The sequence below is a fragment of the Nerophis ophidion genome, linkage group LG12, assembly GCF_033978795.1.
Source record: "Nerophis ophidion isolate RoL-2023_Sa linkage group LG12, RoL_Noph_v1.0, whole genome shotgun sequence".
NCBI classification, from domain to species: domain Eukaryota; kingdom Metazoa; phylum Chordata; class Actinopteri; order Syngnathiformes; family Syngnathidae; genus Nerophis; species Nerophis ophidion.
Genome location: NC_084622.1, coordinates 1,100,108 through 1,128,086, shown reverse-complemented (window position 1 = coordinate 1,128,086; position 27,979 = coordinate 1,100,108). Strand labels below are relative to the sequence as shown.

At 43.7% G+C, this 27,979-nt stretch overlaps 1 pseudogene; it reads left to right on the top strand.

Moving 5' to 3' along the window:
* The window catches only part of LOC133562870 (pleckstrin homology domain-containing family A member 5-like), a 344,567-nt pseudogene that overhangs the window by 259,830 nt on the left and 56,758 nt on the right, over window positions 1-27,979 (top strand).

Genomic DNA, 27,979 nt, shown 5'->3' with positions numbered 1-27,979 from the left:
AAAACTCTGAAGACTGACTGCACAGTTCCGATCTTCACAACAAAAGCGCTGCTTCACCCCGCCTGCGCTAACAAAATAAGAGTCTCAGACAGCTGCCGTGCACAAGCGAGCAAGACACGGAGTTTGCTGTCAATATATTTCTTGTAAAGTGTGTATAAAAAAAATAATAAAAAAATAAAAGAGAGTATGGAAGCTGGACAAAAAAAGATGCCAAAAACCAACCACTTTTATGTGGTAATACTTTCTCTCCATTTGAAAATGTGGACATTATCATCACTACTGTCTGATTCCAATCAATGCAAGTCATCAGAATCAGGTAATACACCAACTTATATTCTTGTCTTTGTGAAAGAAAGACATATGTGTTACACATGCTTGTATTATCATCAAACACATTTAACTTGTTTACAAAAATGTTTCTTTCATAAATGAATAAATATAAATGATATATATGAGTGAGGTAGATCCCCTCGACTTGGTCAATTGAAAAGTAGCTCACGTGCAGAAAAAGTGTGGGCACCCCTGGTGTACAGGGTTACAGAACAGGAACGCTGATGGGTCGCCACAAGGCACCCCGTAAACGATGGGGGGAAAAAGGTAAAACGCTGGGAAAGGATGAGTAAAAAAATGCAATCTAGACAGGGCTCCTAAGGGGGTCCAGTCTGGAGTGGGGAAAAAACCTCCAGAGCAAAGCAAATATACATAATACAACATACATCTTGAGATATCTAGCAACAGAGGGGAGGGAGTGTGGGGCCATGGTGGCAGGCCGCAGCAAATACAATTTGCTTTTCACTCTAAATTGTTTATGACTGGTCCTCAAACCTGGTACATTACACAGCTGGTACAGCATGTCTGCGTTATTTATGACAGAGGGCTGGGCGATATACAGTATGTGTCCGTGCGATACAGAAAATGACTATATCGTGATATTCGAGTATACATTTTCACGCAGTTACTTTTAGCTGTGGGCATTACACGACATGCGTCACATACGTGCAAGGTTACATACGCCCTCGTGGAGCCGAGAGGTAGCGGCATGGGTAACGTAAGATGTGATGCTAACGGTGAACCAGTGGTAATATGAGAGAGAGAAGGTGTGAATGTGGTATCAAATGAAAGAACAATTAATTCCCAAGAAAAACAGAAGGGGGTCCATCGTCTGGCGGTGGTTTGGCTTCAAGCGGGAATATGTTCAACATTTATGCGGCAAAAGCGTTGCTACAAAAAGTAGCATTACTGCTAATTTGTAGCATCGTCTGAAAAGTCACCTGCTAGAAAATGAAGAATGCTTGAAACTCCGCATGTCAACATCTCCGTTTGGTGCCACAGCAACAAAATGCCGAAGCAACCATTTTCACATCAACACCGTATGAAAAAAAATAGTCAACAACAGAAGGAGATAACGTCCGCAGGAACCTACCACATAGTGAAGGACATACACTATTTGATTTCCTATTATGCAGCTCATTTTTATTTGACGCTTATTGAAATATCTTGTGTGACATCATGCACAAAAGTGCACTTTATGTGTTTTAAACTATTGTAGCTGCGTTCTGTACAAAAAGTGCCCTTAAATTTAGTGTTTTGATATACAAATCCCGTTTCCATTTGAGTTGGGAAATTGTGTTAGATGTAAATATAAACAGAATACAATGATTTGCAAATCCTTTTCAAGCCATATTCAGTTGAATATGCTACAAAGACAACATATTTGGTGTTCAAACTGATAAACTTTTTTTTTTGGCAAATAATCATTAACTTTAGAATTTGATGCCAGCAACAAGTGACAAAGAAGTTGGGAAAGGTGGCAATAAATACTGATAAAGTTAAGGAATGCTCATCAAGCACTTATTTGGAACATCCCACAGGTGTGCAGGCTAATTGGGAACAGGTGGGTGCCATGATTGGCTATAAAAGCAGCTTCCATGAAATGCTAAGTAATTCACAAACAAGGATGGGGCGAGAGTCACCACTTTGTAAGCAAATTGTCGAACAGTTTTAGAACATTTTTCAACGAGCTATTGCAAAGAATTTAGTGATTTTACCATCTACGGTCCGTAAAATCATCAAAAGGTTCAGAGAATCTTTGGACCTTTGATCAGTCAGGTGGTACTGCATCAAAAACCGACATCAGTGTGTAAAGGATATCACCACACGGGCTCAGGAACACTTCATAAACCCACTGTCAGTAACTACAGTTGGTTGCTACATCTGTAAGTGCAAGTTAAAACTCTACTATGCAAAGCCAAACCCATTTATCAACAACACCCTGAAATGCTGCCGGCTTCTCTGGGCCCGAGCTCATCTAAGATGGACTGATGCAAAGTGGTAAAATGTTATGTGGTCTGACGAGTCCACATTTCAAATTGGAAACTGGACGTGGTGTCCTCCAGAACAAAAAGAAAAATAACCATCCGGATTGTTATAGGTGCAAAGTTGAAAAGCCAGCATGTGTGATGGTATGGGGGTGTATTAGTGCCCAAGGCATGGGTAACTTACACATCTGTGAAGGCACCATTAATGCTGAAAGGTACATACAGGTTTTGGAACAACATGTGTTGTCATCCAAGCAACGTTATCATGGACATCCCTGCTTATTTCAGCAAAACAATGCCAAGCCATGTGTTACAACAGCGTGGCTTCTTAGAAAAAGTGAAGTGAAGTGAATTATATTTATATAGCGCTTTTTCTCTAGTGACTCAAAGCGCTTTACATAGTGAAACCCAATATCTAAGTTACATTCAAACCAGTGTGGGTGGCACTGGGAGCAGGTGGGTAAAGTGTCTTGCCCAAGGACACAACGGCAGTGACTAGATTGGCAGAAGCGGGAATCGAACCTGCAACCCTCAAGTTGCTGGCACGGCCACTCTACCAACCGAGCTAAACCGCCCCGAGTGCGGGTACTTTCCTGGCCCGCCTGCAGTCCAGACCTGTCTCCCATGGAAAATGTGTGGCGCATTATGAAGCGTAAAATACGACAGCGGAGACCCCGGACTGTTGAACGACTGAAGCTCTACACAAAACAAGAATGGGAAAGAATTCCACTTTCAAAGCTTCAACAATTAGTTTCCTCAGTTCCCAAACGTTTATTGAGTGTTAAAAGAAAAGGTGATGTAACACAGTGGTGAACATGCCCTTTCCCATCTACTTTGGCACGAGCTGCAGCCATGAAATTTTAAGTTAATTATTATTTGCAGAAAAAAAATAAAGTTTATGAGTTTGAACATCAAATATGTTGTCTTTGTAGCATATTCAACTGAATATGGGTTGAAAAGGATTTGCAAATCATTGTATTCTGTTTATATTTACATCTAACACAATTTCCCAACTTATATGGAAACGGGGTTTGTATCATCTTAGTGACATCATGCACAAAAGTGCACTCATAGCTTGTTTTAAAATGTCTCTGACAATCTTGCACTTTCTGTTTTGGAAATGACATGAATGTTTGTGCCACTGCTTAATAACTGTTTCATAAATACACTTTTAGTTGTGATTTCCCTCTCTGCATGAAAGTTTAAAAGTAGCATATATGAATGCAGTATGAAGAAGAATGTTTGAATGTAGACACATAGAATCATCATACTGCTGTCATTATATGCATCAAGTGTTCATTCAAGGCTAAGGCAAAATATGGAGATATATATGGTGTATCGTGACAAAGGCTAAAAATATGGAGATATGAACAAAAGGCCATTGTAACGATCTGTCACTTACTTTCTGATAGTTTTTCGTGTTTTGTACTTTGTTTCCTGTTCAGTGCTCTTATTTTGTCATACTTCCTGTTTACTCCGCTGAGCACTGTTTTTGTCACACTCGCCGTTGATTGGCAGCGGTCCTCAGCTGCGGTCAATCAACATAGGTCTATTTATGTTTCACTCGAGCACTCCTCAGTGCTCGAAGTTAAAACCTATGTTGGGAACATCTCCATGCAAGACTGCTTTCTGTTTATATCTTTTACTTTGATGAAATTAAAATCATCTTACCTGCTTTCTGCTCTCCTGGATTTTTGCATACTTGAGGTCACACAACTGCAGCCATGCGACATCCCAACAGTAACTTCGAGCCAGAAAATTGTGACCTCGCGAGAATCCCTGTCGGCAATCCTCAGCCGACGTTCTGGACCGCACAATTCCTGGAGGACTTGAAGGCCAGGTTTGTGCGGTCCCAGCCTACAGACGCGGACCCTCTCCCCGCGGCAACGCCACCGGCTTCGGCTCTCCGACCGGCGCGTCCCCCGCCGCCATCTTTCCTCTCGGCTCAACGGCTGGCTACGGCTCTCCGACCAGCACGTCCGCCACTTCCTGCATGCCTCGCGGCTCCCGCGGCAACGCTACCGGCTACGGCTCTCCGACCGGCGCGTCCTCCGCCGCCATCCTTCCTCTCGGCAACGCTGCCGGCTACGGCTCACCGACCGGCGCGCCCGCCTCCTCCTTCACGTCTCGCGGCTCCTGCGGCTCCGTCGCCGACTGCGGCTCTCCGACCGGCACGTCCGCCGCCGCCATCCTTCCCGTCGTCTGCTGAGCTGCTTCTCCCTGCTCCTACGCAGCTTCCAGCGGCTGCTCCCCGGCTGCTCTTTTTGCCAGCTCCCGCTCTCTTTTTTGGTCCGCCGAGAGCTCCAGTGGAGCCCACAGTGAGGTCGCTTTTGTCCTCCTGCTGGGACTTGGCACGGGACGTGTCTTCGTCCCTCCTCCTGGTCCCCTCCCGCCCGTCCCTGGTTTTCGCACCGGGGGACTCCGACGAGCAGGCACGTTTTCCCGCATGTGTGAACGGTGTCTGGCAGCCACCTAGTGGAGGGGGGCCCACTATACACTGCGGTGCAGCCAGGCACACACCGCTGTCATCCCCGCCAGCGTCTCCTTCCACGGAGACATCTACGTCCCTAGCGGGCTTTCGCACAGCTCCAACGCCGGCTCCACGCCTAGCCCCAACGCCGGCTCCACGCCTAGCCCCAACGCCGGCTCCACGCCGAGCCCCAACGCCGGCTCCACGCCGAGCCCCAACGCCGGCTCCACGCCGAGCCCCAACGCCGGCTCCACGCCGAGCCCCAACGCCGGCCCCACGCCGAGCCCCAACGCCGGCTCCACGCCGAGCCCCAACGCCGGCTCCACGCCGAGCCCCAACGCCGGCTCCACGCCGAGCCCCAACGCCGGCTCCACGCCGAGCCCCAACGCCGGCTCCACGCCGAGCTCCAACGCCGGCACTACGCACGGTTCCAACGCCGCCAAGAGCAGCACCACGCCGGGCTTCGTCACCGCCGGCATCCGCTATTCCTCGGCCAGCATTTGCTGCTCCTCGCCCGGCGTCATCTGCCGCTTTCACGCCGCCGATGACATCTGCAACAATCACGCCGTTGATGACGTCTGCCGCTTTCACGCCGCCGATGACGTCTGCCGCTTTCACGCCGCCGATGACGTCTGCCGCTTTCACGCCGCCGATGACGTCTGCCGCTTTCACGCCGCCGATGACGTCTGCCGCTTTCACGCCGCCGATGACGTCTTTCACGCCGCCGATGACGTCTGCCGCTTTCACGCCGCCGATGACGTCTGCCGCTTTCACGCCGCCGATGACGTCTGCCGCTTTCACGCCGCCGATGACGTCTGCCGCTTTCACGCCGCCGATGACGTCTGCCGCTTTCACGCCGCCGATGACGTCTGCCGCTTTCACGCCGCCGATGACGTCTGCCGCTTTCACGCCGCCGATGACGTCTGCCGCTTTCACGCCGCCGATGACGTCTGCCGCTTTCACGCCGCCGATGACGTCTGCCGCTTCGACACCGCCGATGACGTCTGCCGCTTCGACACCGCCGATGACGTCTTCCGCTTCCACGCCGTTGATGACGTCTTCCGCTTCCACGCCGTTGATGACGTCTTCCGCTTCCACGCCGTTGATGACGTCTGCCGCTTCCACGCCGTTGATGTCTGCCGCTTCCACGCCGGCACCAACATCGGCTCCTCAGCCGCCTCCTGCAGAGGTATCTGTTTTGGCTGCAGCCCCCGCCGCTTTGTCTGCTGTCTCCGGGCCTGCTTCAGCGCGCCCGCCTCCACGTCAGCCGCGGATGTGGCCGTGCCCTGGGCGTCCTCCTCGCGGGATGCACTCGTCTCTTTTTCGGCCAATGATGTGGCTGTTCCGTGGCCGCCCGCCCCGCCAGTTCCAGCGGCGCTCTACGCGCCGTCGCCACCTGACTTTCCCTCGCTGGCTGCGGGGACACGAGGTTTGGCGACCTTCCACCAAATCCTCCTTCCATCCTCCCTTACTTTGTGGACATTTTTTTCCATTTTTCTTTTCCAGGGAACATCTGGTATCTGTTCCTTGAGGGGGAGGTCCTGTAACGATCTGTCACTTACTTTCTGATAGTTTTTCGTGTTTTGTACTTTGTTTCCTGTTCAGTGCTCTTATTTTGTCATACTTCCTGTTTACTCCGCTGAGCACTGTTTTTGTCACACTCGCCGTTGATTGGCAGCGGTCCTCAGCTGCGGTCAATCAACATAGGTCTATTTATGTTTCACTCGAGCACTCCTCAGTGCTCGAAGTTAAAACCTATGTTGGGAACATCTCCATGCAAGACTGCTTTCTGTTTATATCTTTTACTTTGATGAAATTAAAATCATCTTACCTGCTTTCTGCTCTCCTGGATTTTTGCATACTTGAGGTCACACAACTGCAGCCATGCGACATCCCAACAGGCCATATCTCCCAGCCCTAATATGATATACTGTAACACTGTTAGACCAAAATCAACATACATTTTTTACAGTATTTACATATTATGAAATACTACTTTATACTTCCTCGCCAGTCACTCCTACTGCATACTGTAAAAACATTTATTTTTTTCCACAGCATCACATCCTATCAGACGCTCCCCAGAAACATGCCAAACCACCGGATGCCCTACGGGCCTCATGTGGGCGACGGGTACCGCAGCATGCCCAGAAACAGCATGGCACAGCGGGACAGCATCTGCAGTATCTCGCCCTCATTGTACGAGCAAGTCCTGGGTCCGCCCGTGGCTGAGAAACGCCGCTCCGTGCGCACCGATACCATGTGGCAGCTGTACGAGTGGCAGCAACGGCAGGCCTACGCCAGGCCGCCGGGGACCTACGGCCATTTGGCAAGCCCCAAGACCATGATCAACCTTTCAGAGCATGCAGCGCCGAGCTACTCCATCCCGCCTTCGCCCTCGCATGGATCCCTATCTCTGTACGGCGGCTACTCTCAGGCACGATCCTACAACGTGAGCAGCGCCCGCTCGGAGATCGCGTCTCCTCTCTACCAAAGAGACATGAGTATTGACCGGCGACAGAGGCAACCCATGCACAAGGTTAGTGGAGCACGGAGTAAGGTCTTCTCCGTGTAAGAAAAATCTTACGATCCCTTAGCTCTTACCATCCAATCCAATCCACTTTATTTATATAGCACATTTAAACAACAATGTTTCCAAAGTGCTGCACAGCCATGTTAAAAACAATTGTAAAAAAAAATAAAATAAAATAAATATATATATATACATATATTGCGCCACCCATGACTGAATAAAAACAAAAAATAAATAAATATAAAACCAATAAAAACAAATATGATTAAAAACTATTTTAAAGGGTAAACTCAAAACAGTAAAATAGAAAACACAGAGGAGGACCACACAACTCACGTAGTGTTAAAAGCCAAAGAATAAAAGTGGGTCTTAAGACGAGACTTAAAACACTCCACTGTGGAAGCAGTTTGAACATGGAGCGGCAGAGTGTTCCAGAGCTTAGGGCCGACCACAGAGAAGGCCCTGTCTCCCCTGGTCTTAAGTCTGGTCTTGGGCACCACGAGCTGGAACTGGCTCTCGGACCTCAGAGCGCGCGCAGGGATGTAAATTTGGATAAGGTCCGAGATATATTGAGGCGCCAGTCCATGTGAAGATTTAAAAACAAACAGCAATGTTTTAAAATCACTTCTAAGATAAACAGGGAGCCAGTGCAAACTCTGAAGAATTGGGGTTATATGCTGGCGTTTCCTGGCCCCTGTTAAAAGTCGTGCTGCCGCGTTCTGGACTAACTGCAACCGGGAGAGAGCTTTTTGCCTAATGCCAGCATAAAGTGCATTGCAGTAGTCCAGGCCACTTGAAATAAAAGCATGTACGACGTGTTCAAAAAGGTTAAAAGATAAAAATGGTTTAACCTTTACTAAAAGACGAAGGTGATAAAAACACGATTTTAAAACGCCATTGGAGTTGTATGTCTAGTTTAAAATGGCTGTCTATAGTGACGCCAAGGCTGCTGACTTTGGGACGCACATCATTTTGTAATGGTCCCAAGTCAGTGAGGGCCGGACCAAAAACAAAAATTTCAGTTTTTCCCTCATTCATTCGTTAAAAATTCTGGTCTAACCAAGCCTTGACGTGGCATAGACAGTTAAGAAGGGCTGTCACGGGGCCGTGGCTTTTTGAAATCGACATATAAATTTGGCAGTCATCTCCATAAAAGTGATGAAACACTCCATGTTTCTTAAAAATATCTCCAAGAGGGAGGAGATAAAGAGCGTTCTAAGTTCCAATATTCTTGTATTGGAACTTCAGTTTGAGTTCATAACTAATGTATAAAGGGGAACATTATCACAATTTCAAAAGGGTTAAAAACAATAAAAATCAGTTCCCAGTGGCTTCTTGTATTTTTAAACATTGTTTCCAAAATTTTACCGGTTCCGGAATATCCCAAAAAAAAGCTTTAAAGTGCCTTTTTTTCGCTCTCTGCGAAGACACTATCCATTTTCCTGTGACGTCACACAATGCTGCCAATGTAAACAAACAATGGCGAATACCACAGCAAGATATAGCGACATTAGCTCGGATTCAGACTCTGATTTCAGCGATTCAACAGATTACGCATGTATTGAAACGAATGGTTGGAGTATGAAAGTATTGAAGAAGAAACTGAAGCTATTGAGCGAATAGCTATTGACGCTATTTATGGCCATAGCATGGCCGAATAGCTTCGTTAGCATCGCCGGTAAAATGCGCGGACCAAACGATCAGGACTTTCGCATCTTTTGACACTGGAGCAACTTAAATCCGTCGATTGGTAAGTGTTTTTTTTGCATTAAATGTGGGTGGAAGGAAACGTAATATAGTTGCAAATGCATCTGCAGGTTATCCATACATCTCCGTGCCATGTCTGTGATCGCCGGTAAAATGTGGAGACACTCCGGCACATTCAATGGGGGTCTGGCGGAAGATTTCTTGCCACTTTCGCATCTTCAAGCCGGTGGTGCAACTTGAATCCCTCGGTGTTAGTGTTGTTACACCCTCCGACAACACACCGACGAGGCATGATGTCTCCAAGGTTCCAAAAAATAGTCGAAAAAACGGAAAATAACAGAGCTGAGACCCGGTGTTTGTAATGTGTTGAAAATGAAAATGGCGGCTGTATTACCTCGGCGACGTCACATTCTGACGTCATCGCCTCCAGAGCGATAAACAGAAAGGCATTAGCTCGGATTCAGACTCTGATTTCAGCGGTTTAAGCGATTCAACAGATTACGCATGTATTGAAACAAATGGTTGGAGTATGAAAGTATTGAAGAAGAAACTGAAGCTATTGAGCAAATAGCTATTGACGCTACTCATAGCCATAGCACGGCCGAATAGCTGCGTTAGCATCGCCGGTAAAATGTGCGGACCAAACGATCAGGACTTTGGCATCTTGTGACACTGGAGCAACTTAAATCCGTCGATTGGTAAGTGTTTTTTTCGCATTAAATGTGGGTGGAAGGAAACGTAATATAGTTGCAAATGCATCTGCAGGTTATCCATACATCTCTGTGCCATGTCTGCTTTAGCACCGCCGGTAAATAGCATGTTAGCATCGATTATCGTAGCATGTTAGCATCGATTAGCTGGCAGTCTCGCCGCGACCAAATATGTCTGATTAGCACATAAGTCAACATCAACAAAACTCACCTTTGTGATTTCGTTGACTTTATCTTTGCAAATGCATCTGCAGGTTATCCATACATCTCTGTGCCATGTCTGTGATCGCCGGTAAAATGTGGAGCCAATTTGGTAAATTCAATGGGGGTCTGGCGGAAGATTTCTTGCCCCTTTCGCATCTTCAAGCCGGTGGTGCAACTTGAATCCCTCGGTGTTAGTGTTGTTACACCCTCCGACAACACACCGACGAGGCATGATGTCTCCAAGGTTCCAAAAAATAGTCGAAAAAACGGAAAATAACAGAGCTGAGACTCGGTGTTTGTAATGTGTTGAAAATGAAAATGGCGGCTGTATTACCTCGGCGACGTCACATTCTGACGTCATCGCCTCCAGAGCGATAAACAGAAAGGCATTAGCTCGGATTCAGACTCTGATTTCAGCGGTTTAAGCGATTCAACAGATTACGCATGTATTGAAACGAATGGTTGGAGTATGAAAGTATTGAAGAAGAAACTGAAGCTATTGACGCTACTCATAGCCATAGCACGGCCGAATAGCTGCGTTAGCATCGCCGGTAAAATGTGCGGACCAAACGATCAGGACTTTGGCATCTTGTGACACTGGAGCAACTTAAATCCGTCGATTGGTAAGTGTTTTTTTCGCATTAAATGTGGGTGGAAGGAAACGTAATATAGTTGCAAATGCATCTGCAGGTTATCCATACATCTCTGTGCCATGTCTGCTTTAGCACCGCCGGTAAATAGCATGTTAGCATCGATTATCGTAGCATGTTAGCATCGATTAGCTGGCAGTCTCGCCGTGACCAAATATGTCTGATTAGCACATAAGTCAACATCAACAAAACTCACCTTTGTGATTTCGTTGACTTTATCTTTGCAAATGCATCTGCAGGTTATCCATACATCTCTGTGCCATGTCTGTGATCGCCGGTAAAATGTGGAGACACTCCGGCACATTCAATGGGGGTCTGGCGGAAGATTTCTTGCCACTTTCGCATCTTCAAGCCGGTGGTGCAACTTGAATCCCTCGGTGTTAGTGTTGTTACAACCTCCGACAACACACCGACGAGGCATGATGTCTCCAAGGTTCCAAAAAATAGTCAAAAAAACGGAAAATAACAGAGCTGAGACCCGGTGTTTGGAATGTGTTGAAAATGAAAATGGCGGCTGTGTTACCTCGGCGACGTCACGTTCTGACGTCATCGCCTCCAGAGCGATAAACAAAAAGGCGTTTAATTCGCCAAAATTCACACATTTGGAGTTCGGAAATCGGTTAAAAAAATAGATGGTCTTTTTTCTGCGCCATCAAGGTATATATTGACGCTTACATAGGTCTGCTGATAATGTTCCCCTTTAAGCCTCGGCAATTGACTCATGATGTGTTTTTTTGAGTGAACCAGCTCTTCAGGAAATGAATTCAAGGCTTTTTCTTGTATCATTTCCTGTCTTTCAGTATGTCTACCCACCCGATAGAAGGTCCATGCCCATAGGGATTCCAGTCCAGACTGTCACTGCCCAGTCTCTCCAAAGAAAAACAGTAAGTCTTAATGATTTGGTATTGCTATCTACAGTATCTGCACTGTGTAAATACCATACACTGTTGTGATAAGTCAAGGGTTCAAGCACGGTTTGTTAGTATTGGGGTTTGTTGTTATGTTCTTCCCTCCCTTTTAGTCCACTGTCTTATTTTTCCAACATGACCTTGTGACAAAATCTTATTTGTCACATAATCAGAGAAAAGGTTTCTTTCTGCAAGTGGTCGGGTTAAATGTGAGCTGACTGAGTGAAGATTGAAAGACGCTGTCCGTCACGACTCTTAGCCATTTCAGGAATTTACGTCAAAGTCGGTGATGATTATGTGTGAACTGATTGGCGTCGTAAATGCTGAGCTGCCTCTCCGTCTTGGATGGAAGTGGGGAGTATGCATGCCGCCTACACCAGTGTTTTTCAACCTTTTTTTTAGAGCCAGGGCATATTTTTTTTCTTTAAAAAAATCCGAAGGCACACCACCGGCAGAAATCATTAAAAAAATGGAATTCGATATTGACAACAAAAAGTCGTTGTCGCAATTGTTGGATATGAATTCAAACCATAACCAACCATGCTTCACTACACTTGTCTCAAAGTGACATCACCATCCTTTAGGGGTGTAACGGTACGTGTATTTGTATTGAACCGTTTCGGTATGGGGGTTTCGGCTCGGTGCCGAGGTGTACCGAACGAGTTTCCAGACGGACATATTAAGTAGCGTAAACAATACTCAAAATGCCGGACATTTGAGGCATTTAAGAAACTCCACCCAGACAGCCCCACAAAAGAGGACATGTCCGGTGAAAAGAGGACGTTTGGTCTAGTCCTCTTTTGCTAGCATGCTAGCAGCGACCAGGCTAGGATAGACTGACCATACGTCCTCTTTTCACCGGACATGTCCTCTTTTGTGGGGCTGTCTGGGCGGAGTTTCTTAAATGCCTCAAATGTCCGGCATTTTGAGTTATGGTTGCGTGTATTAACAATGTACGTTCAGGGTTAAGAAGGGGTTAAAAACCAAACACATTGGGCACGCAACTGCAGCATTGGTGAGGGAGGACAGAGACAGAGAGAGCGAAAGAGTTATGATAAACGCGCATGTGTCTCCAGGCTCTGCTTTTTAATCCTTTGATGTATCAGATTTAATGTTTTATTATCTACAGCAGGGGTGTCAAAAGTGTGCTCCGGAGGCCATTTGCAGCCCACAGCTAATGTTTTAAAGGCCCACGGCACATTCTAAAAATGCTATTAAAATAAACAAAAACATAACAAAAGTGAAATAAAAAAGCTTGAAGGTTAAATGTCATTTAGAAAAGGTTGCAATGTTGACTAATAAAACTAAGCTGTTTTTTTTTCTTTCAAACTGTCATTGCTCAAAACATAATATTGAACCAAAATCAATGTTTTTATGAATTATTGACTTATCCAAGGTTCCCATTGCTTCACATCAAATATTCCACTAAGAAAAATATTTTTTGGTGGAAGATTTTGCAAATGTGGTAAATAAATAACCAAAATAATTATATTTTGTTGTTTTCTTACTGTACCGAAAATGAACCGAACCGTGACTTCTAAACCGAGGTACGTACCGAACCGAAATGTTTGTGTACTGTTACACCCCTACCATCCATCTATCCATCCATCCATCCATCCATCTTCTTCCGCTTATGCGAGGTCAGGTTGCGGGGGCAGCAGCCTAAGCAGAGAAGCCCAGACTTCCCTCTCCCCAGCCACTTCGTCCAGCTCCTCCCAGGGGATCCCGAGGCGTTCCCAGGCCAACCGGGAGACTTAGTCTTCCCAATGTGTCCTGGGTCTTCCCCGTGGCCTCCTACCGGTCGGACGTGCCTTAAACACCTCCCTAGGGAGGCGTTCGGGTGGCATCCTGACCAGATGCCCGAACCACCTCATCTGGCTCCTCTCCATGTGAAGGAGCAGCAGCTTTACTTTGAGTTCCTCCCGGATGGCAGAGCTTCTCACCCTATCTCTAAGGGAGAGACCCAAACTCAATTGGGCCGCTTGTACCCGTGATCTTGTCCTTTCGGTCATGACCCAGAGCTCATGACCATAGGTGAGGATGGGAACGTAGATCGAGCGGTAAATTGAGAGCTTTGCCTTCCGGCTCAGCTCCTTCTTCACCACATTGGATCAGTACAACGTTCGCATTACTGAAGACGCCGCACCGATCCGCCTGTCGATCTCACGATCCACTCTTCCCTCACTCGTGAACAAGACTCCTAGGTACTTGAACTCCTCCACTTGGGGCAGGGTCTCCTCCCCAACCTGGAGATGGCACTCCACCCTTTTCCGGGCGAGAACCATGGACTCGCACTTGGAGGTGCTGATTCTCATCCCGGTCGCTTCCCACTCGGCTGCGAACCGATCCTGTCACATCACGTTGTGACTTATTTTACGTTTTTTGGTGTTTTCCTGTGTGTAGTGTCTTGCGCTCCTATTTTGGTGGCTTTTCCTGTTTTGTTAGTATTTTTTTCCTGTTTGTGTTTCACGTCTTCCTTTGAGCGCTATTCCCCGCACCTGCTTTTTTTTTTTTTTTGCAATCAAGACTATTTCAGTTGTTGCTATCCTTTGTGTGGACATTGTTGTCATGTCACGTAAGGATGTATGTACTTTTTGGACGCCATCTCCGCTCCACACACTGTAAGTCTTTGCTGTCGTCTAGCATTCTGTTTTTCTTTACTTTTGTTGCCAGTTCAGTTGTAGTTCTGTTTTGCATAGCCATCCTTAAGCTTCAATGCCTGTTTTTAGGGGCACACACCTTTTGTTTATTTTTGGTTTCAGCATTAGATACCGCACTTTTCCTCCCGCTGTCGTCTTCATATTGTGATCATGACCATACCTGCCAACCCTCCCGGATTTTCCGGGATACTCCCGAAATTCAGCGCCTCTCCAGAAAACCTCCCGGGACAAATTTTCTCCCGAAATTCAGGCGGAGCTGGAGGCCACGCCCCCTCCAACTCCATAGGGACCTGAGTTAAGACAGCCTGTTTTCACGTCCGCTTTCCCACAATATAAACAGCGTGTCGCCCAATGACGTTATAACTGTAGAATGATCGAGGGCGAGTTCTTGGTTTCTTATGTGGGTTTATTGTTAGGCAGTTTCATTAACGTCCTCCCAGCGCGGTAACAACACACAACAACAGCAGTCCGTTTTCGTCTACCGTAAAGCAGTTTGTCTGTCGTAAACAGCAATGTTGTGACATTATTAAACAGGACAATACTGCCACCTACTGTACATGCATATGGTTAGAAAAACAAGGATGGACAATTCAACCCTTAACTCAACAATGAGCAGATGAGTGTTATGTGTGTGTAAATGTGAAAATAAATGAACACTGAAATTCAAAAATGTATTTTATTTATATATTTACATATATATATATATATATATATATACAGTATACAATAAATATATATATATATATATAGATGTGTATACTGCAATAAACAGAGCAATTGAGAGGAGACACAAACACCACACAGAACAAACCAAAAGTAATGAAACAAAAATGAATATTATCAACAACAGTATCAATATTAGTTATAATTTCTGCATAGCAGTGATTAAAAATCCCTCATTGACATTATCATTAGACATTTATAAAAATAATAAAAAAGAACAATAGTGTCACAGTGGCTTACACTTGCATGGCATCTCATAAGCTGGACAACACACTGTGTCCAATGTTTTCACAAAGATAAAATAAGTCATATTTTTGCTTCCTTTAATAGTTAAAACAAATTTACATTATTGCAATCAGTTGATAAAACATTGTCCTTTACAATTATAAAAGCGTTTTTTTATTTTTTTTCAAATCTACTACTCTGCTAGCATGTCAGCAGACTGGGGTAGATCCTGCTGAAATCTATGTATTGAATGAATACACAATCCTTTTGAATTGAAAAAATATTGTTTTTGAATCGAGAATGGCGTTAAATCAAAAAATCGATATATTATCGAATCGCGGCCCCAAGAATCGCTAGCGAATCGTGGGACACCCAAAGATTTGCAGCCCTAATAAATATATATATATATATATATATATATATATATATATATATATATATATATATATATATATATATATATATATACGGCGTGGCGCGCTTGGGAGAGTGGCTGTGCGCAACCCGAGGGTCCCTGGTTCAATCCCCACCTAGTCACGTCCATTGTGTCCTGAGCAAGACACTTCACCCTTGCTCCTGATGGGTGCTGGTTAGCGCCTTGCATGGCAGCTCCCTCGATCAGTTTGTGAATGTGTGTGTGAATGTGGTAATGTCAAAGTGCTTTGAGTACCTTGAAGGTAGAAAAGCGCTATACCAGTACAACCCACATATATATATATATATATATATATATATATATATATATATATATATATCCATCCATCCATTTTCTACCGCTTATTCCCTTTCGGGGTTGCGGGGGGCGCTGGCGCCTATCTCAGCTACAATCGGGCGGGAGGCAGGGTACACCCTGGACAAGTCGCCACCTCATCGCAGGGCCAACACAGATAGACAGACAACATTCACACTCACATTCACACACTAGGGCCAATTTAGTGTTGCCAATCAACCTATCCCCAGGTGCATGTCTTTGGAAGTGGGAGGAAGCCGGAGTACCCGGAGGGAACCCACGCATTCACGGGGAGAACATGCAAACTCCACACAGAAAGATCCCGAGCCTGGATTTGAACCCAGGACTGCAGGAACTTCGTATTGTGAGGCAGACGCACTAACCCCTCTGCCATATATATATATATATATATATATATATATATATATATATATATATATATATATATATATATATATATATATATATATATATATATATATATAGGTCTCAAGGTTGGCAAGTATGATCATGACAAACCATGTTCCCGACGTCTACAAAGCAATTAGCTACCTGCTGCCACCTAGTGATCTGGAAGAGTATTACACGGTTACTCTCCTGAGCTCTAGACAGCACAGACACTCAACAACGGCACATTATGTGCGGATTATAATTACTGGTTTGCAAATAATATTTTTAACCCAAATAACTGAAATTAGATCATTTCCCACGGCGCACATGACTGTATCTCACAGTGGTTGAAAAACACTGGCCTACACCCTGGCTAGTCTCATAGTTGTGAACCGCATGGAAAGTCAGTCCCTGGTCGCCTTCATGCATCTGCTGTCCTGCTGTCTTCTCTCCTTCTTTCCTCTCCCACTGCGCTGCCCCTGCTTGATAATATATATATATATATATATATATATATATATATATATATATATATATCCATCCATCCATTTTCTACCGCTTATTCCCTTTCGGGGTTGCGGGGGGCGCTGGCGCCTATCTCAGCTACAATCGGGCGGGAGGCAGGGTACACCCTGGACAAGTCGCCACCTCATCGCAGGGCCAACACAGATAGACAGACAACATTCACACTCACATTCACACACTAGGGCCAATTTAGTGTTGCCAATCAACCTATCCCCAGGTGCATGTCTTTGGAAGTGGGAGGAAGCCGGAGTACCCGGAGGGAACCCACGCATTCACGGGGAGAACATGCAAACTCCACACAGAAAGATCCCGAGCCTGGATTTGAACCCAGGACTGCAGGAACTTCGTATTGTGAGGCAGACGCACTAACCCCTCTGCCATATATATATATATATATATATATATATATATATATATATATATATATATATATATATATATATATATATATATATAGGTCTCAAGGTTGGCAAGTATGATCATGACAAACCATGTTCCCGACGTCTACAAAGCAATTAGCTACCTGCTGCCACCTAGTGATCTGGAAGAGTATTACACGGTTACTCTCCTGAGCTCTAGACAGCACAGACACTCAACAACGGCACATTATGTGCGGATTATAATTACTGGTTTGCAAATAATATTTTTAACCCAAATAACTGAAATTAGATCATTTCCCACGGCGCACATGACTGTATCTCACAGTGGTTGAAAAACACTGGCCTACACCCTGGCTAGTCTCATAGTTGTGAACCGCATGGAAAGTCAGTCCCTGGTCGCCTTCATGCATCTGCTGTCCTGCTGTCTTCTCTCCTTCTTTCCTCTCCCACTGCGCTGCCCCTGCTTGATAATGGCCGCCCGTCCTTCACAACCCTCCCTCCTTCGCAGCCCGAGGAACTGACTTTGCTCCTGATAAAGCTGCGGCGGCAGCAGGCAGAGTTTAACAGTATCCGGGAGCGCACGCTATCACAGCTTACGCGACTAAACGTGGATGGTGACAACCCAAAGGTTAGCCCTCACAAGGGATTCCTTGTTATTGTGTGGTGTCGACAGTCTGTCATCCATCTCCCACTTTCGTGATACATCCTAATACAGGAAAGTTGCTTTTGTAATGGGAAACATTAGCTACACAAAATCGAATCCAACTTTAGAGCCACTCTAGTAAGGCGAGCCGTTGATTAAATTAGTCCACTTCCCTAAAGAGTCTAGACTAGAGATGTCCGATAATATCAGCCAATAAATGCTTTAAAATGTGGTATCGGAAATTATCGGTATCGGTTTCAAAGAGTATAATGTATGACTTTTTAAAACGCCGCTGTACGGAGTGGTACACAGACGTAGGGAGAAGTACAGAGCGCCAAAAATCCTTAAAGGCACTGCCTTTGCGTGCCGGCCCAATCACATAATATCTACGGCTTAACACACACACACACGAATGAATGCAAAGCATACTTGGTCAACAGCCATACAGGTCACACTGAGGGTGGCCGTATAAACAACTTTAACACTGTTACAAATATGCGCCACACTGTGAACCCACACCAAACAAGAATGACAAACACGCCGTAACATAACATAAACACAACAGAACAAATACCCAGACTCCCTTGCAGCACTAACTCTTTCGGGATGCTACAATATACACCGCCCACCTAAACCTCCTCATGCTCTCTCAGGAAGAGCATGTCCCAAATTCCAAACTGCTGTTTTGAGGCATGTTCAAAAAAAATATTGCACTTTGTGACTTCAATAATAAATATGGCAGTGCCATGTTGGCATTTTTTTCCATAACTTGAGTTGATTTATTTTGGAAAACCTTGTTACATTGTTTAATGCATCCAGCGGGGCATCACAACAAAATGAGGCATAATAATGTGTTCATTCCACCACTGTATATATCGGTATCGTTTGATATCGGAATCGGTAATTAAGAGTTGGACATTATCGGAATATCTGCAAATAAGCCATTATCGGACATCTCTAGTCTAGACCAGTGGTTCTCAAATAGGGGTACGCGTATCCCTGGGGGTACTTGAAGGTATGCCAAGGGGTACGTGAGATTTTAAAAAAATATTCTAAAAATAGTAACAATTCAAAAATCCTTTATAAATATATTTGTTGAATAATACTTCAACAAAATATGAATGTAAGTTCATAAAGTGTGAAAAGAAATGCAACAATGCAATATTCAGTGTTGACAGCTAGATTTTTTATGGACATGTTCCATAAATATTGATGTTAAAGATTTCTTTTTTTGTGGAGAAATGTTTAGAAGTAAGTTGATGAATCCAGATGGATCTCTATTACAATCCCCAAAGAGGGCACTTTAAGTTGATGATTACTTCTATGTGGAGACATCTTTATTAGGGTCCTTGGCCCATGGCAAAAGACTCCACAGGAGTCCTTTGCCATGGGCCAAGGACCCTATTGAAACTGCTGTGTTTTATTATTATTCCGCACCTACGCGCTGTAATTTGACCCCCTTAACATGCTTCAAAACTCACCAAATTTGACACACACGTCGGTATAGCAAACCTTCCCAACATATTAAGCAACCAATCCGCAAAAATCTACAGGAAGTTGGCAAAAACCCCTTCAAAATAAAATTTTCGCAAAAAAAGCGGTATTTTGTCTCTTTGCGCTGTAATTTGACCCCTTTAAAATGCTTCAAAAGTCACCAAACTTGGCGCACACATAAGGACTGGCGAATATTGCGATCTAATGAAAAAACCAAACCCCAAAACTCAAAATTGCGCTCTAGCGCTATTTTTGAACAAAACACTGAAAAAACTGCTCCTAGGAAGAAAACACAGACAAAACTGCTTGTAACTTCCGGTAAGAATGTCAGAGAGACATGAAACAAAAACCTCTAGGTAGGTCTCGCCTAGGCCTACATTTCATAGATTGACAACCCCCAACAAAAATCAACAGGAAGTTTGCAATCCCCCCTTCAAAACAAAAGTTTTGTAAAAAAACGGTCACCTATCTTCAAACATTATGTCCTCTGAGTGCGTTTGTTGTTTTGGCTTCAAACTCGCACAGGAGAGAGATTGAACCCTTCTGATAACAGAGTTTTGATAAGTTCTCAGGTTTTGATTTTACGCGCCTTCAAAGAACCCCTGTGCAAAGTCTCCTAAAAAATGTCATTTTTGCCTCTTTGAGCTGTTTTTTGACCCCCTTAAAATGCTTCTAAACTCACCAAACTTGACACACACATCAGGTCTGGCAAAAATTGCAATCTGATGAAAAAAACCTAACCTCAAAACTCAAAATTGCGCTCTACCGCCCCCCTAGGAATACAACACGGACAAACTGCTCCTAGGAAGAAAACACAGACAAAACTGCTTGTAACTTCCGGTAGGAATGTCAGAGAGACATGAAACAAAAAACACTATGTAGGTCTCACTTAGACCTACATTTAAATAATTAACATACTTTAGCAAAAATCAACAGGAAGTTTGATATTTTCACTTCAATACAACAACTGCATTACTTTCACAATGCATTAGATTCTCAAAATAGTGGCTCCAAGGCGTCTTCTAACGCTTATCCGGCCGTGGGTCTCGGGGGCAGCAGCCAAAGGCGGGCCCAACCAACGCTGCTTGCAGCTTTAATTTATAATTGAATCACTTGTTTGTTTTTCAACATGTTTTTAGTTATTTTTCTATCTTTTTTCCAAATAGTTCAAGAAAGACCACTACAAATGAGCAATATTTTGCACTGTTATACAATTTAATTAATTTAGAAACTGATGACAATTTGTTGTATTTTACTTCTTTATCTCTTTTTTCCAACCAAAAATGCTTTTCTCTGATTAGGGGGTACTTGAATTAAAAAAATGTTTACATCACTGAAAAAAGGTTGAGAACCACTGGTCCAGACAGATGTTAGGAGGGAATGCAGCTTAAATCCCTGGGCAAGTCCTCCATGGTTGTGGCCACACATAGTATAGTTCATTCAGGATCAGGACATTTCTAAGATGTCAAAACTCCGATTTGGCTCATGTAGGTCAGCGGGGTGCGAGAGAGGGTTTGCCATCACTTCAGACTAATTGTGCATACATATTAAGCCGCTGTGACACAAGCCAAGCCCAACTGTCATGTGTCAAGTCCGTCCTCTCTCCTGTCTTCTCCTTAACGGGCCCTTCTGTGACTGTCTTTGCATGTCCATGACATCAACTGAAGTATAAAAGATGAAATGAATACACAATGTGCCTCATTTCCTTTCAATCTTCTTCCTTTTTGCTGCTGATGCTAGAATGATGATCTGTCTCATCACCTCCAAAGGACTCTCTTGTATTTGGACTCACAGGTGTGGTAATGCATGGTTGCACAGCCCTGGTTTGTTAGTCCAGTACAGTTTTGGCCACATGTAATATAGTTAAATGTAGCGTATTTTTCGGATTATAAGTCGCACCGACGAAATTTCGAAATAAAGGCGGAAAAAACATGTATAAGTCGCTTTTTTGGGGGGAAATTTATTTGATAAAACCCAACACCAAAAATAGACATTTGAAAGGCAATTTAAAATAAATAAAGAATAGTGAACAACAGGCTGAATAAGTGAGCGATATGGCCTTTTTTTAATATCTCCATATTTTTAGGGCATGTCACGATACAGCATATATATCTCCATATTTTGCCTTAGCCTTGAATGAACACTTGATGCATATAATTATATATATATATATATATATATATATATATATATAATGCTTTCACTGTTATGCTGATGACACCCAACTCTACATGCCCCTAAAGCTGACCAACACGCCGGATTGTAGTCAGCTGGAGGCGTGTCTTAATGAAATTAAACAATGGATGTCCGCTAACTTTTTGCAACTCAACGCCAAAAAAACGGAAATGCTGATTATCGGTCCTGCTAGACACCGAACTCTATTTAATAATACAACTCTAACATTTGACAACCAAACAATTAAACAAGGCGACACGGTAAAGAATCTGGGTATTATCTTCGACCCAACTCTCTCCTTTGAGGCACACATTAAAAGCGTTACTAAAACGGCCTTCTTTCATCTCCGTAATATCGCTAAAATTCGCTCCATTCTGTCCACTAAAGACGCTGAGATCATTATCCATGCGTTTGTTACGTCTCGCCTCGACTACTGTAACGTATTATTTTCGGGTCTCCCCATGTCTAGCATTAAATGATTACAGTTGGTACAAAATGCGGCTGCTAGACTTTTGACAAGAACAAGAAAGTTTGATCACATTACGCCTGTACTGTATATACCTTTATATACATATATACATACATATATACCTATACTGGCTCACCTGCACTGGCTTCCTGTGCACTTAAGATGTGACTTTAAGGTTTTACTACTTACGTATAAAATACTACACGGTCTAGCTCCATCCTATCTTGCCGATTGTATTGTACCATATGTCCCGGCAAGAAATCTGCGTTCAAAGGACTCCGGCTTGTTAGTGATTCCCAAAGCCCAAAAAAAGTCTGCGGGCTATAGAGCGTTTTCAGTTCGGGCTCCAGTACTCTGGATTGCCCTCCCGGTAACAGTTCGAGATGCCACCTCAGTAGAAGCATTTAAGTCTCACCTTAAAACTCATTTGTATACTCTAGCCTTTAAATAGACTCCCTTTTTAGACCAGTTGATCTGCTGTTTCTTTTCTTTTTCTTCTATGTCCCACTCTCCCCTGTGGAGGGGGTCCAGTCCGATCCGGTGGCCATGTACTGCTTGCCTGTGTATCGGCTGGGGACATCTCTGCGCTGCTGATCCGCCTCCGCTTGGGATGGTTTCCTGCTGGCTCCGCTGTGAACGGGACTCTCGCTGCTGTGTTGGATCCGCTTTGGACTGGACTCTCGCGACTGTGTTGGATCCATTGTGGATTGAACTTTCACAGTATCATGTTAGACCCGCTCGACATCCATTGCTTTCCTCCTCTCTAAGGTTCTCATAGTCATTATTGTCACAGACGTCCCACTGGGTGTGAGTTTTCCTTGCCCTTATGTGGGCCTACCGAGGATGTCGTGGTGGTTTGTGCAGCCCTTTGAGACACTAGTGATTTAGGGCTATATAAGTAAACATTGATTGATTGATTGATAATGACAGCAGTATGATGATTCTATGTGTCTACATTCAAACATTCTTCTTCATACTGCATTCATATATGCTACTTTTAAACTTTCATGCAGAGAGGGAAATCACAACTAAAAGTGTATTTATTAAACAGTTATTAAGCAGTGGCACAAACATTCATGTCATTTCAACACAGAAAGTGCAAGATTGTCGGAGACATTTCAAAACAAGCTATGTGTGCACTTTTGTGCATGATGTCACTAAGATGATACAAACCCCGTTTCCATATGATTTGGGAAATTGTGTTAGATGTAAATATAAACAGAATACAATGATTTGCAAATCCTTTTCAACCCATATTCAGTTTAATGCACGACAAAGACAACATATTTGATGTTCAAACTCATAAACTTTATTTTTTTTCTGAAAATATTCATTAACTTAGAATTTCATGACTGCAACACGTGCCAAAGTAGTTGGGAAAGGGCATGTTCACCACTGTGTTACATCACCTTTTCTTTTAACAACACTCAAACGTTTGGGAACTGAGGAAACTAATTGTGCAGAACGCCACTACAATAGTTTAAAACAAATAAAGTGCACTTTTGTGCAAGATGTCACACAAGATACTTTAATAAGTGTCAAATAAAAATGAGCTGCATAATAGGAAGTCAAATAGTGTATGTCCTTCACTATGTGGTAGGTTCCTGCGGACGTTAACTCCTTCTGTTGTTGACTATTATTTACATACGGTGTTGATGTGGAAATGGTTGCCTCAGTATTTTGTTGGTGTGGCACCGAACGGAGTTGTTGACATGCGGAGTATCAATCAATCAATCAATGTTTATTTATATAGCCCCAAATCACAAATGTCTCAAAGGACTGCACAAATCATTACGACTACAACATCCTCGGAAGAACCCACAAAAGGGCAAGGAAAACTCACACCCAGTGGGCAGGGAGAATTCACATCCAGTGGGACGCCAGTGACAATGCTGACTATGAGAAACCTTGGAGAGGACCTCAGATGTGGGCAACCCCCCCCCTCTAGGGGACCGAAAGCAATGGATGTCGAGCGGGTCTAACATGATACTGTGAAAGTTCAATCCATAGTGGCTCCAACACAGCCGCGAGAGTTCAGTTCAAGCGGATCCAAGACAGCAGCGAGAGTCCTGTCCACAGGAAACCATCTCAAGCGGAGGCGGATCAGCAGCGTAGAGATGTCCCCAACCGATACACAGGCGAGCGGTCCATCCTGGGTCCCGACGAGCGGCCCATCCTGGGTCTTGACTCTGGACAGCCAGTACTTCATCCATGGTCATCGGACCGGACCCCTTCCACAAGGGAGGGGGGGGGACATAGGAGAAAGAAAGGAAGCGGCAGATCAACTGGTCCAAAAAGGAGGTCTATTTAAAGGCTAGAGTATACAGATGAGTTTTAAGGTGAGACTTAAATGCTTCTACTGAGGTAGCATCTCGAACTGTTACCGGGAGGGCATTCCAGAGTACTGGAGCCCGAACGGAAAACGCTCTATAGCCCGCAGACTTTTTTTGGGCTCTAGGAATCACTAATAAGCCGGAGTCTTTTGAAGGCAGATTTCTTGCCGGGACATATGGTACAATACAATCATCAAGATAGGATGGAGCTAGACCGTGTAGTATTTTATACGTAAGTAGTAAAACCTTAAAGTAAGCCATCTTCATTCTCTAGCGGGTGACTTTTCCAATGATGCTACATATTAGCAGTAATGCTACTTTTTGTAGCAACGTGTTTTCCCCACACTTGACAAATTACGGTTGTCTGTTCGACATATTCCCGCTTGAAGCCACACCCTGCAGTTTTTTGGGGGAATTAATTCTTCCTTCATTTGTTACCAGATTCGCACCTTCTCTATCTCATATTACCATTTGCACGGCTCCGCTAGCATCACAGCTAACGTTACCCATGCTGCTACCTCTCTGCTCTGTGAGGGCGTACACGTATGTGACGTGTGTAAGAAGGTGCGCCTGCTTATCTGTGAGAAGGAGAGACAAGAAAGAGTGAGAAGAGCCTGTAGTGTAATGCCCGCAGTTAAAAGCAACTGCGTGAGAACGTATACTCCAATATCACGATATTGTCATTTTCTTTATCGCACAGAGACAATACTGCGATATATCGAGTATATCGATTTATCGCCCAGCTCTAATATGACACATAAAATAACGAACTGAGAAGGTGCCTGCTATGTTAACCTAACATATTATGGTAAGAGTCATTCATAACTATAACATATAGAACATGCTATACCTTTACCAAACTATCTCTCACTCCTAATCCATAAATCCGTTCAGGTGTGTGTGTGACGATTGCTGATATACGCCTAGTCTCTTATGTGAAGACAAACCTGCGATATATCGAGTATATCGATATATAGCCCAGCCCTACACTCTAACATAAAATCTGCTTAGTGAGAAGAATTATATTATCAGATAGAAAATAAGCTAATATCACTCTTATTTGAGATATTTAATCTTCCTTAGATTTCAGTTTTTGCAGTATCCAGAGTGTAGAGTTACTGTATCCTACCCCTCATTGACTGCTGAACTTCAATGGTCAAGGTTTATTCTTTGTCTTCTTTGGTACAAACCCCGTTTCCATATGAGTTGGGAAATTGTGTTGGATGTAAATATAAAAAGAATACAATGATTTGCAAATCATTTTCAAGCCATATTCAGTTGAATATGCTACAAAGACAACATATTTGATGTTCAAACTCATAATTATATATTTTTTTGCAAATAATCATTACCTTTAGAATTTGATGCCAGTAACACATGACAAAGAAGTTGGGAAAGGTGGAAATAAATACTGATAAAGTTGAGGAATGCTCATCAAACACTTATTTGGAACATCCCACAGGTGTGCAGGCTAATTGGGAACAGGTGGGTGCCATGATTGGCTATAAAAACAGCTTCCCAAAAAATGCTCAGTCTTTCACAAGAAAGGATGGGGCGAGGTACACCCCTTTGTCCACAACTGCGTGAGCAAATAGTCAAACAGTTTAAGAACAACCTTTCTCAAAGTGCAATTGCAAGAAATGTAGGGATTTCAACATCTACGCTCCATAATATCATCAAAAGGTTCAGAGAATCTGGAGAAATTGAATGACCGTGACCTTCCATCCCTCAGACGGCACTGTATCAAAAACCGACATCAATCTCTAAAGGATATCACCACATGGGCTCAGGAACACTTCATAAAACCACTGTCACTAATTACAGTTGGTCGCTACATCTGTAAGTGCAAGTTAAAGCTCTACTTTGCAAACCGAAAACCATCTAACACAATTTCCCAACTCATATGGAAACGGGGTTTGCACAATGGTAGGATTGTCTTTGTTCTCTTTGATATATAATGACTTGTTTTCTTTGTCACGTCTGTGTGTCTGTTTTAAGCAAGCAAAAAAAACGTTGTTAGTGTTGTCTTTGTCAACTGACTTATCGATTGCTCCTCTCCATGCTGGACTAGATGAAGGAACATGACCCTTTAATCGTCATGACTCACACTTTGATTGAGAGCTCGGCCCCCAGGCCTCAACTTTGCCAGCAAGTAAGGCCAACTCAAGGCGGCGTTGCTTCGCTTCATCTTCACATTGGCTGTTTTGTTACTTCCTCCTTTTTTTTTTGATGTTTTGCAAAGTCCTGACGACATGTGAAAGCCTGGTCTCACTCGTATTGTCTGTCTCACCAGCGCCAACCCATTCATTGCTTTGACTGTTGTGCTGGAGTGAAAAGTCATGGCCGTAGGAACATGACTTGGGAATGAGAAGTATGATGCTTTTCAAAATAACCGGTCTTGGTGAACGGCTGAATGAAGTATCCACTGGTGCAGGGGTAGGGAACCACAGGAGTCCTTTGCCATGGGCCAAGGACCCTATTGAAACTGCTGTGTTTTATTATTATTCCGCACCTACGCGCTGTAATTTGACCCCCTTAACATGCTTCAAAACTCACCAAATTTGACACACACGTCGGTATAGCAAACCTTCCCAACATATTAAGCAACCAATCCCCCAAAATGAAAACTGCGCTCTAGCGCCCCCTAGGAAAAAATTACAGACAAAACTGCATGTAACTTCTGTTAGGAATGTCATAGCGACATGAAACAAAAACTCCTATGTAGGTCTGACTTAGACCCAATTTTCATACACTCACTTCTTTCAGCAAAAATCTACAGGAAGTTGGCAAAAACCCCTTCAAAATAAAATTTTTGCAAAAAATGCCATTTTTGCCTCTTTGCGCTCTAATTTGGCCCCTTTAAAATGCTTCAAAAGTCACCAAACTTGGCGCACACATAAGGACTGGCAAATATTGCGATCTAATGAAAAAAACCAAACCCCAAAACTCAAGATTGCGCTCTAGCGCTATTTTTGAACAAAACACTGAAAAAACTGCTCCTAGGAAGAAAACACAGACAAAATTGCTTGTAACTTCCGGTAAGAATGTCGGAGAGACATGAAACAAAAACCTCTATGTAGGTCTCGCTTAGGCCTACATTTCATAGATTGACAACCCCCAACAAAAATCAACAGGAAGTTTGCAATCCCCCCTTCAAAACAAAAAATTTGTAAAAACCGGTCACCTATCTTCAAACATTATCTCCTCTGAGTGCGTTTGTTGTTTTTACTTCAAACTCGCACAGGAGAGAGATTGAACCCTTCTGATTAAAAGTATAGAACAGAGTTTTGATAAGTTCTCAGGTTTTGATTTTACGCGCCTTCAAAGAACCCCTGTGCAAAGTCTCCTAAAAAATATCATTTTTGCCTCTTTGAGCTGTTATTTGACCCCCTTAAAATGCTTCTTAACTCACCAAACTTGACACACACATCAGGTCTGGCAAAAATTGCAATCTGATGAAAAAAACCTAACCTCAAAACTCTAAATTGCGCTCTACCGCCCCCCTAAGAATACAACACGGACAAACTGCTCCTAGGAAGAAAACACAGACAAAACTGCTTGTAACTTCCGGTAGGAATGTCAGAGAGACATGAAACAAAAAACACTATGTAGGACTCACTTAGACCTACATTTTAATAATTAACATACTTTAGCAAAAATCAACAGGAAGTTTGATATTTTCACTTCAATACAACAACTGCATTACTTTCACAATGCATTAGATTCTCAAAA